Below are 18,153 nucleotides of genomic sequence, written 5' to 3' on the forward strand. Positions count from 1 at the left end.
TGCACCTTCATAATGTCTTTATAATGCATTTATAAAACACTCAGTGAATAATGCATTCATAGAACATTCATAAATAGCATGTAATGTAAAGCATCATCTAGTTTGCTGAGAGGCTACAAGTCATATCGTGTAAACTCCCCATCCTGTGATACAAAACACTCAATCACATTAACATCTCTGAAGCTTTAAGCACTCAGGAAAGCGAAAGCCTTGGTGATCACCGGGTGTCCAGCTGCTCAGGTCCTGCATGTATGCGACCTGGTTGATTCTTTTTCTGACTTAGACTCCACTCAGTCAAAATTTTTGCCAGACTCAATGTGGTACAGAAAGGATAGGGAGCACAAGAGAGCAGCAGAAATGGCTGAAATGACCCTCCATGCACACAAAACCATAATAACAGTTACAATGCTAGTCTGGCCATTAAGAAATTTCCAAAGCATATGATTCAAAGGTTTTATTGTCATTCCTATGCATCAATACACTGTGCAATGGAATGTGCTTCCTCATGTACTGATGCGCAGTACAAAGATGTAGACTTAAAGGAATGGAATTACAAATAATAAAATAAAAATAATAAAAAGAATAAAAATAAATGAATAATAATGATATTTTTAAAAAATTAGCAAGCATAAAATATAAACAAAGTGTTGCTGGGATGTGGAAGTGCTGGTCTGAGCAAATCACTGATTAATCCTCATATTTGTAATTTTTAAAAACTACAATACTGTAGGGGGTTAGGCAACTGAGGGGTTTGGCAGTGGGGGCCAAGGTAGTCTGGCTCAGTGTCAAATGCCCTGATTTAGATTTTTCAGAAATATCACATATTCACATGATGATAAACATACACCTATCATTAGATGGTCTACAGCACTAGCTGTCAACCTTTACTGGCCCATTCCGCTTAAGAATGAACTTAATAAAGCATAAAAACATGAATAAATAGGGCAGAAATCAATATATAACACATGAAATGATGGTATCCTGTCATATCCACTTGTCTTGTGCCCTGTGCTGCCTGGAATAGGCTGCAGACCCCCCTCCACAACACGCCACCAGGCCCACCACCCCAACCAGGATGTGCAGTCAGAAAATGAATGGATGGACAGAAAGGATGTTCAGTCAGCTGCATTATTTTTACTTTCCGATGATGGAAACAGGTTACCAATTCAGGGAAACACATATTGTCACTATGACAATTTTCCTGCCCTGGATTCTCCACAACACTGTTATTATTTCATTTCTTCAGACTTTTTTTCCCCCAAGTTTATCCCATCAGCAGTGCATTTCCAGTTATTTCTGTTTAGTGCCCCTCAAAAAATATTCTGACCTTTTTTGTCTTGCCTCATTCCCAGAAATTACGAAATGACGCACATGCATTTTTCATGTGATGTTTTTTCCAAAACCCGAAAGCTCAGACTGAAGGTTTACAACAGCATAACCCACTGTTATATTGGCATTTGATGCACCTTAGGAGAAAAAAAAAATATATATATTCTAAACTCAGTGGTTGAAGCACCTTTGGTAGCAGTTACAGTTTTGTTTCAGCCAAACCTTCACTCCACCTTTATATAACAGTTCTGGAAATTTCTACAGATTCACAAGATTCATGGCAGAACTTAGGCTTGACCACTCAAGGACGTGCACTTCTCCTAAACCACTGCGGTATTATGTAGAGCATAGCCTTGAACATAATCCCACATTCTCCAGTTGGAACTTTTTAATAATTAAATTTAAATATGGAGCTATATGTGGTGAAGGGCGCAGTCATTAGGCTCCTAATGAGATTCTTATGCAGGGTCTGTCCCTTGGAGTGTCAAAGAGCTGCACTACACCCACCAGCCAAATAATGCCCACGGCCTCAATCAATCTTGAGCTACTTGCCGAACCTGACACCACAGTAAGGATCTGGGGGGAGCCGAGAAACAAAAGATCACCTCCTTCACCAAGATATATACTATGATAATTATGGAAAGAAAGGTGCAGCCAAAAGGTTTTTAGTACAGGACATTCAGGGGTGATTATAGGATTTTCTTGCAATATCGGCTGCTTTTTGGGTTTGTTATCTCGCACGCGAGGCCACAGCTCCTGATCGAGTGTCTTTGCGACATATCAACCTGGAAATCAGCAAATACCTGGAACAGTACATGTAAAGGACGGTATTTTTAGTGGTTATTCCACTGATCCGCTCAGCCAGTTTAAATTAGAGGTTTTTTAAAAGGATTCACCAGTAAGTTCAAGGCTCAAGGTGCAATTATGTTGCTCCATTGCAGGGTCTGTAAAGTTCATCATTTCAGACTCAGACCCAGAAAAATGTCATTAGCCAGGTATGTCAAGCATATGAGGAATTATTCCTGGGTTTTACCCATTTTAACCCGAGTACAAATCTTTGGACAATATGGAGTTTACCCAGAACAGAGGCCAAGTGCAAAGCCGGGGACCAGAATCAATCCCATAATGGTGTGAAGATCCAACACTAAGCTAACTTCTACCAAGTGAAAATCTCAGGTTCATGATGTACCAACCACAGCCCATGGGCTTGGATGCTGCCCTGTCCCCATTTGTACCTTTAATGGTGAGCAACAAGAAGGACACAGTAGCGTAGTGGTTAATCTCACACCTCTGGGACCTGGATTCATGTCTCTGCCACAGCTTTGTGCGGGTGGAGTTGGCATGTTCCCCTTTTGTGATCCATAGCCTGCTGAAGCAGCAAGCGTGTGAATGAACCTTGCGATGGGTTGGTGCCCCATTTTGGGTTGTTCCCTGCCTTGTGCCAAGAACTTCCAAACTCCCAAAACAGGACAATCAGTTTCAGAAGATGGCCAGATGTTTTTTGGTGTTTTGCTGCAAATTTTAATTGTAAAAGACCGCGGGTCACGCTCTCGCAATGACAGGGTTAAAGTGCTACGACGCCAGTCACACTAATCGCTCTGTTCCCTGAGGGAAGTGCTGGATTGTTCAGCTGGTGAAGGGGACGGCATGACAGCTGTGGAGGCCAGACGACTTCGTCATGTGCATCGTAGTTCGACGTTTTGTTTCGCATTAATCACATGAGCCAGAGCCCCCCTGCTAGCACGAAGGTCCTCGGAACACTAATCACTCTATTTATGTAACTGCCTCCAGCTCTCAGCAGCTCTGAGTGTCGCTCTTCCCATACAGCTAGGATTTTCTAGAATACACCAGCAATTCGTGGTAAAATAACATATTTAATTTCAATGTATTGCTGCCGGTCTGACTTTCTAGAAGCTCTCAATCCCTTTCAGTGTCATTTATGTGTCATACTGTATCTAATATTAGACAAAGTCAAAGTAAATGCTTGTAACAAATGAAGGTACGTAAATAACAGAGATTATCCTTCCATAGATCAATGATATTATCACCTGCTTCATTTGCCCAGGAAGTCACCAGGCATAGTGTCAGTAGACACGAGCACACTGCTCCTTAGAGGCACTTTCCCATTGTTAAAAAATGACACTTCAAAAAGCATTCTTGCATACTTTTGCACAAAAGGCATACCACTGTTCCTCATTATGGGAAAGCAGGAAACCCAAGTCCCATATTATACCTTCCCTCCCAGTTCAATTACCTTTCTAATCAAATGCTCCGCTGTAGCAGAACAGGAATCTAATGCATGCAATTAGCGTCCTGATTCCACTGTTCCCTGGGCCATGTACAACACAAATAAGCTCGTTAGCATGTGTCATTCCCACTGCCCCTCATTCTCACAGTCAGAAGGCAGATACAGCCCAGGGCCTCGCTTCTTTGAGGAATGCAGTTGGATACCTTCTCAGGAATGTCGCCTTCCTGTTGCCCTTCTCACTCTGCTCCCCACTGGTGGACCGTAAACAAAAGTGTAAAGCCCTGAAGGAAATGAGACCATTGACTGTTACTTCCCACCCGGTTCTCCCATGATGGCAGACCCAGACCAGACCCTGGCTGTGAGATACGTAGAGAATGGTTCTCGAGATCATAACCAGTGAAAGACCCTGTAGATGCATGTGGTAATCCTGCTTAGAGAAACAGCAAAATAGCAGCCTGGTAGATGCTTAAAAGTTGTTGCAGGAAATGTAGGTTTGTGGATGGATAGTTCAGGGCCACTTTTTCCCATCCCATGACCTGTGTCTTGGACCCTGCAGGCTTATGAGTAATCTTCTAGACCACAGATGTCAAACTCCAGTCCTGAAGGGCCAGAGACCTGCACATTTTTGGGATTTCCCTCATTTAACACACCTGATTCAGGTCCTTGCACCTCCTTGTGCTAATTACCACATAGTTCTTGAGCTGAATAATTTGGGGTGGAACAGGGAAAGAACTAAGCTACACAGGGTTCCGGCCCCCCAGGACTGGAGTTTGACAGCCCTGGTCTAGACTATAAAGGGGAGCTGGATCAGTTTGCTTAAGGCTTAAAAAAATTCATCATCTCTGGACTAATATGGCACAGAGGCTTCATATTACACTTATAATTAAGCCAACAAAAGTCTACCGGCCATATGCAAGCAAGGATTTGGTAAACAGGCCCTGCCAATTAGCCATGGAAGACAGAGAAATAGATTCATGCCATTAACCAAAATAGACATGAGTCACAGCGGTCTCTTGGCTCTTCCTCCAATCGCATTGCATAACCAAAAAAGGAGGCGAAAGAAGAGAGGACAGAAATGCAGAGATTTCACACCTATCCTCCACTGCCGTGAGTGTGGAGCTGGCTGTCTCACCAACACGAGCATTAGATCGTGACGCTAGCAATCCTTTGATGTTATGATGTTAGCAAACAGAGTGGTCAGCGGGTCAAGATACACGAGGAATGCAATGGTAGTGGCCAAACAATGGATCTCCGTGGACGGCCCAGAATCACAAGGCTTCAGTGTGGACAGTCTTCCAAAATGCTTCCAAATAATAAACAGTTCAGCTTGAGTAACAGCAAATTATTTGCTAAATTACTTTTTCTCCCACTCTTGCATGCCAGTCTTTCCCTTCCTCACACAGCATGGACTGCAGAATTAAAAGCGTTGGCATCAACATTAAAAATGATTTATTTCCAAACATTTTAGGTGCTCCAAAGGGGTCTGGGTGCATGTGCGGTCTTCTTCGTGGCTCTCAAGATGCAACGTCATGCACCTGGACGCTTGGAAATGGTTCTGAGCAATGAAACAGTAGCCTGAACATTCCCCAACTCTGAGGACTCCAGCTAGCAGGAAGAGAGGAGAAGCTGGCTGTCTGAAGCGAAACGGTGGGATAAATGAAAGAGAAAAGGTGAAAAACAACTTCCAGTATCCAGCTGTTTAAGTTTGTCATAGTTGTACCATATAGCTTTCAATGTTACCAGTTATCAGAACAGGGCAAATTCTACAAAATTTCTTAGTTTTTGCGGTACAGAAAAGTATGAACACGGCATCCCAAAGGTGTTTCGCATGCTTGCGTTCATTTAATGAGTTTTAGTCTCTGTGCTATAACATCACATTGAACAGCAACATGATCTGTTCAGCAAGAGTGAAAAATTACAGAAATTAATTCCATAAAATCCAGTTCCTTTGAGGGTCAAGGGAAAAGTGCTTGGTACTGAATCACTGATTAAAAACATAAATTTGGAAAACAAGGTATTTCCATGTTCCAGAACTTAGGCTAAAAGTTGGTCTGTGGTCTACCACGAATACCTGACTCCACAACTCCCTTACTTTTAACATTGCTGAGTCACATATTCTACTTATAGACCATGACAGGTGTGATTACGATTAACTGGCTATTGAAGATGCAACTATCTTTTAAAACGAGTCATTTAACAATGAACATATGTAATAAGATTGTGTTCAATTCAGTTGCAAATATAGCACTTTGGGTACAAGGCTGATTACCTTAATTACGTATGATAACTGGCACCTGTGTCATTTTTAATTTAACTTCAACTTTATTACATTGTCAGCAATTGAGCTGATGTTAAACACAGAAAAGGTAATGCTGACAGGCTTCTGAAAGCCATTATATCCTCTTCTGCTCCTCATCCTCCTCCGGACATGCATGTAAAATTAATCAACTACAAACGCAGCATCTTGTCACGTCCTGCTCACCACGTCTACCTGCCCCTCCTGTCTCCTCCCTAGAGTGGCCCTAACAAGCCACATCCGGCACCCATTCATCTTACCTCTCATTCCTGCCCTTATGCTAATCACTCCAGCTGCCTATCGTTCACTCTCTCGTCAGTCTTGTGTAAAAGTGCTTCCCAGTCCTATGTTCCCCAGTCCTGTTGATGGCGTACCCTGCTCCTGTTGCCTGTGTCCTTCCTAATCCCCAGTCCACCCATTTTGATCCCTAGTGGTCAAGTTTCTTCCATGCCCTGTTCTTTTAAGTTCAAATAAACCCTCTGTTTACTTCGATGCCGGCCTACTAGTCCTGCGTCTCTCCAGACGTGACACATCTAACACAACAGAGACCTGGATTCCTTGGCTGTAACAGTAAAAAAGTTACAGCTCATAAGAAATCACTCAGAATTATCTTTTTTTTCTGCTGCTCACAGTGTACAAAAGGCGCTGTATCTCAAAAGGAATTTAAAAATAAAATGAACAAAAAACATGTCTGAGCTCTGGAAGGTGAGCCACATTTCTTCAAAATCAATTTTTTTTTTAATTAAATTGAAATGACACACACATACATTAAATATAACAGAAATTCTATAAACACAAATACAGAAAATGTATACATTAAACATTGCATATGTAAAAGAACATATAAAATATGCATGAATAAATATGAATATTTAAAGCCCATTTGTTTTATTTTTATTTAGTGTGTGCTCTCACGTACTGAAGAATAAACCACAAGGATGAATGCTGTATATGTTAAGCCAGGATTCAAAATTGAGAAGAAGAAAACATCTCAAGCCGTTGCTCACATGTTGGCCTTCATTCTCAGACTTACAGTACCAGTCAAAAGGTTTAGTTGTTCTCTTCTCTACATTTTAGAATAATTACAAACACATAAAAACTATAAAATAACATAGATGGAATTATGCACTAACCAGAAAAGTATTCATTAAAATGTATTTGCTGGGTGGGGAGGGGCTGCTCTGTGGGTTGGGCATGCAAACCCCTGGGTGGGCAGAGTGATCCCACCATTGGGCCCTTGAGCAAGGCCCTTAACCCCAATTATACCAGGAACTGGCTGACCCTACTGTCTCCTTTACCCCAGTTCCATGAGGTGGCCTCCTGGGATGCTCTGCCAGCTGTCCTGAAGGATGTCCCACATATACTGAACACTCACTGAGCTTTTCCTCCAAACTCCTCCAAAACCATCTCTACTGGGTTTAGGTCAGGTGGCCAAGTCGTGTAATACCACACTATCACTCAACCAGTTAGACCCCGCTAACAGGAATGAAGCTAATTAAAAAACACATTACCCTGAGCAGACAGCTCTGAAAAGGTATTTTCAGACTTCTAATGACATCTCAGATAAGCTGCTCCATTTACTGCCATATTTCAAGACCTTATCGGCTTTAATTTAGTCTGATGTTCAAGCAGTTTCTTTTTTCTTGCTGACTAATATAATTCCTGAACTTTTAATATTTTTCCTGATACTAGATTGCCTTACAGCACTTCATGACATGTTCCGAACTGACAGATTGTACCTCCTTGCTAAAAACCACTGATTAAAATAATTATCAGAATCCCGAACTACATTCTAACTTGCATCTGTTCATAATTTTAGAGGCACACTGGGCATTTTGATATGCATTTTTCCTGAACTTACATCATATTTATGCCTCAACCACATCTTGAAGTTTCACTTAAATTTCTCTATGTTCCCATTTCTGAACTCTTGTTTGAATAGACATTGAAAGCCCATGTTCCTCTATAGTATACACCCCACACTGACAAGCTAACAAATGGGCCATAAATGGTATTTTCTCCAGGCGATGTTCAGGTCAATATATTTTCTGTAAAGGGAATTCCCAGCTAAAGCACTTGACCATGCTTAACTCATGTGACATGTGGTCACGTTCACCAAAGTTCACTTATAATCAGGTAACTCTACTTGAAATTTTATGTTGTTTATACTAGTTATATGTAGTTGAATTAATGTAAAAATTGCGCTTCAGAAAGCGAGGATGAGCACAGGACTGTGATCCTGTGACCGAAGTCACATGACTCTTCTAGCAGGGATCCAAAAACATGGTATCATATCGCAGCACATGACTGCTGCAATTTGTGTCCTGTATGTCTAGGGTCAGGTGGGATTTACCCTGTCAGTCAGTTATTGCTGTTACTTTGTTCAGTCAGTATCCTGCATCTCCACCATCTCAGTGGCCTGAACACGGGTGGAAGCCTTATCACTCACTGGATGGAACCACATGCTTTACGCCATGGGTGGAAACCCAATATTCTACGGGAATTACTTCGTTAAGTAAGTATGCTTCTATACATATTTAATAATTCTGATGATGATCACATGAGTTACGTGTGCTAATTGATGCATACTTGCTTGTCCATATGATACAACAGAAAAGGGGATTCATCAGACCAGGTGGCCTTCTTCCATTGCTCCAAGGTCCAGTTCCAATGCTTGCATTGAATAGCGTTTAATGGACAATCCCACTTAACAAAGCGCACGCAACTGCGAGACAAAAAAAAGCAATGGATGATTTGGGAGTCGCTAACCTTGACTGTCCTGTGAACTCGCTACAGCTTGTGATACAAGAGGGGCTGCCATCGCAACAAAGAGTAACTGAGCTGACGCCAAGGGGAGAAAAATTGTGTTAAAATTTTGATCATTCGCCACTTGTGTATACTTGCTTTGAAGATATTCATGTTGAACTGCAAATGCCTCAAAAACACTTAAAACAAGACGTACAGACGAGGTGGAACAGTACGTTAAGTATGTTTGTAGTAGCCTAAGTAAATATTTTTTTGTCATACATTTTTTCCATCTGTATTTACTAGCTTAGAAAATTAATATATGAAGTATAGCAGTAAAAAGTGCTCTTGTACTGGAATCTGTATCGGTATCAGTAGTTGTGTATCGGAATCGGATTGGAACTGAAAATGTGGATCGACCCATCACTAATAAATATAAATGAGTTCAAATAAAATGATCGCGATCACCTTCAGCCTTGTAAAGACAAGCTCGCCTAACTGTACATGTGATTAGGGAAAATAAAATGTGACTTCGTGCACTAATCTGGCTACCCTGTATTTGCAACACGGCATAACAAACATGATCAAAAACTAATTCTAGAAAAAAAAATGTCTATAGGGTCACCAGAAATTTGTGATGTCAAAATGGGGTCACAGGCCAAAAAAGGTTGGGAACCACTGAATTAGACGTACGTGCTATATATTTCCACGTATCGATTATATTCTTGATTTTCTCATTTAACAGTTCTGTTGAACCATTCCAGTCCTCAGTCACCGTGGCAACACAATCTCCTTCCTGGAATGGTTCTATAGCTGAATGCCATACACTGCTAACTGATGTAGAAATCTGAGTGGAATCAGATTTCTGTATGTGTGTAGTATTTGCTCTGGGTGGACCTGTGGCCAGAACCATGTGATCATGGCGATGAAGGAAGAATAGGTCCTTTATTTGAGTGTGGGGTTACAGTTGAGTTGATCAAAATTAGTGGGGAGTTTCGGCATCAGCTCAAGGGGATAATTTAGAGAGAAACAATATAGGTGTCAGGGTGTGATAACTGCCACGTTGGGATACAGGATCAGGCATCAGGTATTGGTCACTCTTCCTCTGAGAGAAACAAGAACCTATTCTTATTCAATTGGAAATGCAGCTGAGCTGAACGGAAATCTGAATTTGACTCACCCTGCTATATCAGCCAGAACGTCCACTACGACTTGCGCCCTTCTGGAATAAACTGTTACATACAATGACACCTGACAGCTTGTCAAGCAGAAGGTCCAAATCCAGCCAACAATGAAATGTGCTATTTATGGGTTGGGATCAGTCTTCTTCCCAGCTGGTCCAGCGCATCTACAGCAGGGTAATCAGTTCAGTCAGGGCAAACTGCGCTTCATTAATTCCGGCATGTGGTGGCATCAGGAAGGTTATCAATTGCCGTGGCAGTTGGAAATTTCACGAAAACTCATCCTCAATCCATTCCTCGGCTCTCATTCCCACTCAGCATAAGTATCAAGAAGAGTTACAGTTATGAGTCTCTGGTTTCTTAGGTCAAATTTCTATAAAAACATCCCATATAAATTAAATTCCTTACAAAATATGGTCACACTATACTTGAGGGGACATTAATTAACCAGTAACTAAGTTTGAGTTACATATGGATCCCATTCTTGTTCATCCTTAATCAGTCACGATAGTTCAGGTATTCCATTCGGGCACTAAATTAGTTAACAGTTAACTAATTAATTAATAATGGTAAGACTTCACTTGAGGGGCAAAAATTACGTATTAATTCATTTACCACTCAGGAACAAATCATGAACTAATAGTAAAGTGTTACCTTAAATATAAAAACTATTTCCATTTCTTACTAAAACAAGCAAACCATGCAAAATCCATCCATCCACCTTCTGACCACTTGTACTGGTACTGTGTGTGAGTGTGTGTGTGTGTCTGTGTGTGTGTGTGTGTCTGCATACTCCTGGTGTTTGCACAGGTACTCTTTGGGTACTCCTCTCTCCCTTTGCAGTCCAGGAACATGCAGTTAGTTGAAGTGGCTACTCATAGTGTGTGAGTAAAAGTACTGGTGCCCACCCACTTCACAATGTCCTGTGAAATAAATTGAAACTGATTAAAGTAACTGGCATCCACCATTCAGTAGTCCACGTTTCACAGAGCAGAGAGGCCTGGATCCTAACCCTAACCCTAATGCTAGGCAGCAAAGGGTACCAGCGCTGTGGTACACCCTGAATGAAATATGTTTTTTGGTATTGTGCATAAAGTCAGCTTCAATGCATTCTAAGTGGGTTTTGAAGAATTTTCAGAAGAATTCCGTTATAAAGTCATAGTATTTGTGCAACACGATTACATTTCCCGGGCTAGATACAAACAGGGCAGGTAATTACCAGCGACTTCTATTTGAACATTTAAACCTCCGTTCCTCTCTGGGTGGTCTCTGTCACTGGGGTGGTCTCTGTCCCTGGGGTGGTCTCTGTCACTGGGGTGGTCTCTGTCACTGGGGTGGTCTCTGTCACTGGGGTGCTTGTGCTTGCATCTTCTGCACAGTGATATGATTGGTGTGTGGAATTCGATAGAAGAAAATAGTCTGTACATTAAACTGCTCCCTACAAAGTCTGTAGATTATCTACAATAACCGGGTCATGATTTCAGGAAAGAGACATTGTTGAATTTTTCAAATGTATTTTTCTGGAACTTTAATCACCACAGAAAGAATGCCATTCAGTCTCATTACATTCGAGAGAAGCCCAACATTTGTACAGCCGATATCTCCAAAACTAGACAACTCCCTGCAGAACAAGATAGACAGATAGATAGATAGATAGATAGACAGATAGATAGATAGATAGATGTGGAATGCGTATCTTTTTCCGAGATTGAACAAAAGCATTTTTGTCCTTCACATGCTATGTGTGCTTTTAAATATATAGCTCTGTTTAAATAACGCACAAATATGCAGTCATATATAATAACTACATTTATACAAACAGATTGGTGTGTTGAAACCTTCCCAGGATGCACAGAGCTTCTGAGCTGGAAGTGTATTGATTTGACCTTCACAGTGATACATGGGTGGTTTGTTGCTGCCAGTTTATTCATGCCTTTTCAGGCCAGGAGGGTGGTGGCCTGGAGCTCAGACACGCACCTCAGGTGCGAAGCATCAAGGTACATGTACACATGCAAGTGCAAGCATATTCACTCACACGTGTCAGGGAATGTCAAGTAAATTCACTACAGAGTCACCTCTTGATCAAAAAATGCCAAGCAGCACAACACAACTAGTAGTTTTCCAGCTGAGATGGTTGAATCGGTCGGCAGTGGGTTTGGTTCCCACCCCTGAGTCTGTGTTTGTAACGTCTTCATGTTCTGTTCATGTCTCTCTCTGGTTTCCTTCTAGTGGGGGTGTTTGCCACCACTCAAACCACGCATTTCTATGGGGCCCCCAACTCCGGGACTTAATGCACTTCCCTTGTATTAGAGGTGGGCAGTCTTATCCACAAAGGGCCGGTCTGTATGCAGGTTTTTGGGATAACCTGTAGGTTAGCGGTTCAAACCCAAGTGTGAGGACTCATGAGCGAATCAGTGCTCTAATTAGTAATCTAGTAATCTAATTAATCTAATTAGTTGCAGTGAAAACCCACACATACAACAGCACTTTCTGGACAAGATTGCTCACCCCTACCTAATAGACTATAAATGAATACAAAATCAGAAGCTGCAGGAAGAACCAGCTGATAAGTCATTGGCTTGTGAAATGGCTGGAGGACCAATAACATACCATTTTCATATATTTAATATCCATAATCCACAAGTGCTTAACCAATACAGTCCGGGTGAGCCTGGAACCTCACCCAGGTAATACAGGCCACAAGGAAGGGAATACCAGACTTTTACAGAGCACAGAGACAGAAATAACTGCAATGAAGTACTTTCTGTAGCTGGCAACTGGCAATCTGGTCCACTCTTCTTGAACAAATTGCCCCAGTTCTCATAGGTTTGATGAATTCCTTCTCCCAGCCGCAAGTTTCAGCTCCTTCCATTGATGTTCAGTTTAATTGAGATCAGGCTGCCGCAGAACAGTCTCACGTTTTCTTCTCACCCATTTTTGGCTGCTCAGAGATATATGTTTTGCGTCATTATCCTGCTGGAGGACCCATGACCTGTGATTGAGGCAGATCTTTTTAACACTGAGCAGTACCTTCAAAATGGCTTGATAATCTTCTGGTCTCACTGACTTCTGCAAAGATTCAAGGCGCCCAGTGCCACAGGCAGCACATCACTGAGCCTCCTCCATATCTCACAATAGGGGTGGGGTTCTTTTCTTTGAAAGTATCATGGTAACACTTTACTTGAGGGGGCACAAAAAACTTATGGTGCTTTTCCACTGCCACCAGGAACTGAACCGTACCTGACCTGCACTGTGGACTGACAGTTTTCCATTGCAAAGTTCGCAAAGCCGTATCCAAGCCCTACCCGCAAGCTGGTTGCATCACCACCATCTGATTGGTTGAAAGAACGGAGATTACAGTGATCGGAATCAATAAGCAGGGATTATCTGAAGAAAAAACAGCACATTCTATATCCTCCTGAGTCCCCACCCATTCATTTATGTCCATTGCAGTGGACATTTTATTTTTGCATCTATTTTTTCACTGATGTTAGGAAACGTATTTATTCCTGTTGTGCACTAAAGAGGACATGCTGTGAAATTAAAAATAAATTTGAAAAAATCTAAATTGTAAGATGTCTTATTTCCTCCAAAGACAAATAACCTAAAATTGAAGGACACTTTTTTCCTTGGGTCTCAGGAGGATATATTATTAGTGGTAGTTCAGCATATCGCGATGTATTAATGCATTCCCGACAGAGGCGGAGTCAGACATTTTATACACCCGGGGCTTAGCCCCAAAGGGTAGTATGCATGTGGGATTGGTGGGGGGGGGGTCGGGGTTAGAAATGACTGAAAAACATGCTGTGAAGTTGAAGATTTATTAGGCTGTGACTCTACTAACCTATCAGAAGCTTCTTAAGCTCAGAATGGAATCGTCTGGAGTTTTCTTATTAATTAAAGACACAATAAACTTAGTGTATATATACTCCTAAATTTGATGAAAGTGATAAAAAATAGACATCTCTCTCTCTCTCTCTTTATTCTGACATTTAACTAATTCAAAAGATATTTCAATATTTATTTATATAAAACAAAAAAGTTTACTCTAAATTGATGTTTAACAGTAAAAAAAAATGTTTTTATGTTTTTTCCTTAAAGTGTATGTAAATATTTGGTTTCAACTGTGAATATACTGCTGTGTATTGAAATTCCTTTTTTTGCATAGAAATATATTGAACAACATACAAAGCATAATATATAAAATAACATTTACCTGAGTTTTTTTCTGTGAAAGAAGCCCCTTATGTCCATTGTTGTGTACACCAGTACATAACTGAAACCGATTTAGAGTGCTTTATTTAGCTGTGGAGGGTAACAACTGAAAATATGAAATAAACACACATGTAACCTAAGACTCTCTAAAAAAAAACAGCATTGTTGTTCGGCTTTTCATTTCGCCATTTCTTGATTCACTCGAAGAGCAAGTAACGTAATATGGGTCAAGTGATCAGTTTGATATCAATCTTTTGTCAGCGTCATATTTACATTAGCTATTTGTACAGTACGAATGATTTGCTTTGGTACCTGGTCAAACTTAAGCTCTCCTCTGTCTGCCTGTCTGCACTTCTCCTACAGCAAATTCGCAGGCAGCAGCTTCTCCCCCCTCGCTCACATGCGTAAGTGCTGTGCTCAGTCGCCTAGTGCCTGAGCTCGGATCATACCAAAATTATGGGGAATTTACGACTGTGCGCTATGTGCTTCGAATATTGTGTGTAGTTTTTGTTTTATACAGTTGTCAGTCAGGCATCTAACTATGAAATAAATTACACTCCAAAAGACCCTGGGCTTCTGAAACAACAACCCGGGCTTAAGCCCAGTAAGCCACCCCCCCCGCTCCGCCAATGATTCCCGATAACTCAGAACACGGAAATTTCCAACCTCCTACTTTAAAAAGTACTATAGAACAGCTGAATGGAACGGATTCGTAATGCAAATTTACACAAACTAATGCTAATTCCACTAGCATTTGATGCTAACATAACCCAACGATTTTCACATGCATGTTAGTGGAAATTAACACACAGTAAAAAACTAAATAAAAAAATTTGCACATAGTAAATCATGATGTACATCTTTTGGACAATATATATCTGTCTCTTCGGTTTTACGTCACGGTCACTCTCCAAACCTGACAACACCTTTACTGAGCCAGCCCTTCTGCAGTGGAAAACCTCAGCGAGCTGGAACCGCGCTGTAACTGGTCTCTCTTGGCGGTACTGCTTGATGCAGACAATGATACAAAACAGCTGAATACTTTTCTCTATTGAAATGGGCGAGTGACTGCAAGATTGAAGACACCTGTGATATTGATTAAAGTAAATAATGTCCTTGAGACATCATTACAATTCAAATTGTACAATTCACAGGGGTCCCAACAATTTTGACCAAACCATTTAATTAGTTTTATTATTGAACATTAAACAAAATAAGTTGTAAATCAAAAGCAAAGTGTGTGCTCTATGAAACGTGGACTACTGAATGGTGGATGCCAGTTACTTTAATCAGTTTCAATTTATTTCACAGGACATTGTGAAGTGGGTGGGCACCAGTACTTTTACTCACACACTGTGAGTAGCCACTTCAACTAACTGCATGTTCCTGGACTGCAAAGGGAGAGAGGAGTACCCAAAGAGTACCTGTGCAAACACCAGGAGTATGCAGACACACACACACACACACACACACACACAGGTTTGTATTCATATATTTGTGTGGACGGTCCCTTAATTTCTGTGGGAAAACTCTAATCCCAACATGATGACCTTAAGCCCTACCCAGCTCAAAGCCATAAGTAACCAAACAAAATACAAGACTTTTGGCATTTTTAGTTTTTCGATTGCATTCACAGATCTTTGTGCAGACCTGAAAAATGGTCCCCACAATGTCAAAATAACAGGTCCCCACAATGTAATATAAACCAAATCCACACACGCACACAGCTGGAGGTAGGAATGACAGCCACAGTCTTGGAGGTGGGAGGCTATGATGTACTACCCTGCACTGTGCCACCAATATACTTTATCTAATAATAATAATAATCGATCCTTTTTTGTCCCCGTGGGGAAGTTCTTTTTTACGCCTCCCTCAACTTGCTCTTTGCTAAATGTAGAACTTATTTTTAATATAAAACTGGAAGGTAATGGGCAGTACTGCTAATACTCATGCATTTCTTATTCATAAAAAGAAAGAACACTGATAAAGACATGTTTTATTTAGGATGAATATATTAAAATAAAGAATTATTCCAATAAATGTTAGACAATCTAACAGTATTTTATATTCTGCTGTTTTGACATTTGCAGTTAGATTAATAACAAATGTTTTATTTCATGTTTTTATTCTATTCATACGGAAAATGAAGTCATATGTAACAAAAAAGAAAGTTGCCTTTGTTCCTACACGTGTCTGATTTATTTGTTAGATATTGTGGTTGTGATAAAAGATCCATTTATTAAAATATGAATCATATTCTGAGGGTGATATTGAAACTTTTCCTTTTATGGAAAATCACTATATTTTATTTGATGTAGTAAGTAGTATTATGTATAAAATTATTTGTTCTTTGAAAGAACATCATCTGTGAAATTTAAAATGATTCCCTAGATTTTGCGAGACAGGATAATTATGAGAATTTAAATCGGCGAATCGGTAATTGATAAAATCGGTGGAGCGGGACAGTGAGGTAATGCTGTGCTCTCACTTCTCCCCATGTGGAATAATTTTATATTTCATTGCAGTCATGTTTGTTTCAAATTGTTCACTTGAATATAAAACAGACATTACACACAGAAATTAAAAACAACTCCTCAGACTTTTTCCAGGAACACATCTAAATGTAGCCAATCCAAATGGATCCATCCGTCCATCCATCTTTTGTAACTGCTTGTCTTCTTTAGGGTCGTGGGGGGTCTGGAACCTCTCTCAGAAGGTATGGGTGCAAGGCAGGGACCACCCAGAATGGGGGACCAACCCCTCATAGGGCACATCGACACACCAATCACTCACACATGCACACCTTCAGGCAATTTGAGAGCTCTACAGTATGAGACTCAAACCCTGGTCCCAGAGGTGCGAGGCATCAGTGCTAATCACTGCCACCCCCAGATGAATGAATGAAAATGTCAATTCAATACACACATATACACACAGCCCATATTTGGACAGTGATCCTGTCACACATGCAGGGTGACACGCAAGCGTGTGCGCATGTACACCTCAGGAGAGAAAGCCAAGTCACAAGGCTGACAGCCACATCCTTAGGGCGCCTTTCCGATTCCTGCTGGTTAATAAACCTCCTCACGGAGAGAAGGTTTCGGTGAAGACGATTTGGTTCGTACACGATGCCTACGCGGTCGGCATTGCTAGGTTACCTGCCGAGGGAAATGCATTTCTTTCGGACTCATTTATACACATTTTTTGGAAAATGCCACATCTTCTATACCTCAGATTGTTAAAAAGGTGGTCTTTTTAAGAAAGGCCTGCAAATTACCTGCAGCTTGGCTTTCAGAGACGGCAGTGGAGACCCAGCAAGCACAAGGTCAGAAGGAAATCATAAATAAAATGAGGGGGAACAGGGTTTTTTTTTTCCTGACCCTGCAGCTGGAAGGCACAACACCACATTTAGTGGGAATTAGTTTGAATCCTCTTTGTAGCATGACACATAAACAAATAAAATGATTAAAATAAATGGATACCAACTAAGGAGGATTTCAAAGCCCTGGCGGACCAGTTAGCCCACTGTGTGCAACACAGAGTCATCACAACTAGCAATGAGCAATGTTTATTTTGAAGACTTGTCACATTTCCCAAGATCCCCTCCAAGCATATGCTTGAGCTGAATCTAAGTGGGAAATTCAAACCCAGTGCTTAACCATAACAATGCAGCTTTATGAAAATCTATATTGTAGCTAAACAAGTAGATTCATTATTGTTCACCTAATTGAAAATAATTGCCGAATTGGTAGCATTAATCGCTGAGTCACTATGATGTCTGATTTGGTAACTGAAGGACCAGTAATCTCAGCACTTTGAATCAGATGATTATGAACAACATTTCAGTCTGTCTCCTATTTGCCTTGGTCCTTATGCTATTCTGGAACTGGCTCCTGATCAGTGCAGCCCAAGCTGGAGAGATGCTTATTGAAAATGGATGAATGGATTTAATTTTGACTCAGACGTGCTACTTATAGAGAAGTATCTACTACCAAAGGTATAGTGTCCATCCATCCATCCATTTTCTGCTGCTTTTCTGGGGTCGGGTCGCGGGGGCAGCAGTCTAAGCAGGGATGCCCAGACCTCCCTCTCCTCAGCCACCTCCTTCAGCTCCTCCGGGGGGATACCAGGGCGATCCA

At 41.0% G+C, this 18,153-nt stretch overlaps 1 long non-coding RNA gene across 1 annotated transcript; it reads right to left on the reverse strand.

The window, feature by feature from the left end:
• Window positions 1–11,384: 11,384 nt before the first annotated feature.
• LOC111855466 (uncharacterized) lies at window positions 11,385–14,619 on the reverse strand. The gene is made up of 3 exons (XR_011993427.1): window positions 14,327–14,619; window positions 14,016–14,075; window positions 11,385–13,130 (listed from the first exon to the last, which is right to left on the reverse strand). It is a non-coding gene; the product is annotated as an uncharacterized lncRNA (long non-coding RNA).
• Between the last annotated feature and the right edge of the window lie 3,534 nt (window positions 14,620–18,153).

Source organism: Paramormyrops kingsleyae, chromosome 10, assembly GCF_048594095.1.
Source record: "Paramormyrops kingsleyae isolate MSU_618 chromosome 10, PKINGS_0.4, whole genome shotgun sequence".
NCBI classification, from domain to species: Eukaryota; Metazoa; Chordata; class Actinopteri; order Osteoglossiformes; family Mormyridae; genus Paramormyrops; species Paramormyrops kingsleyae.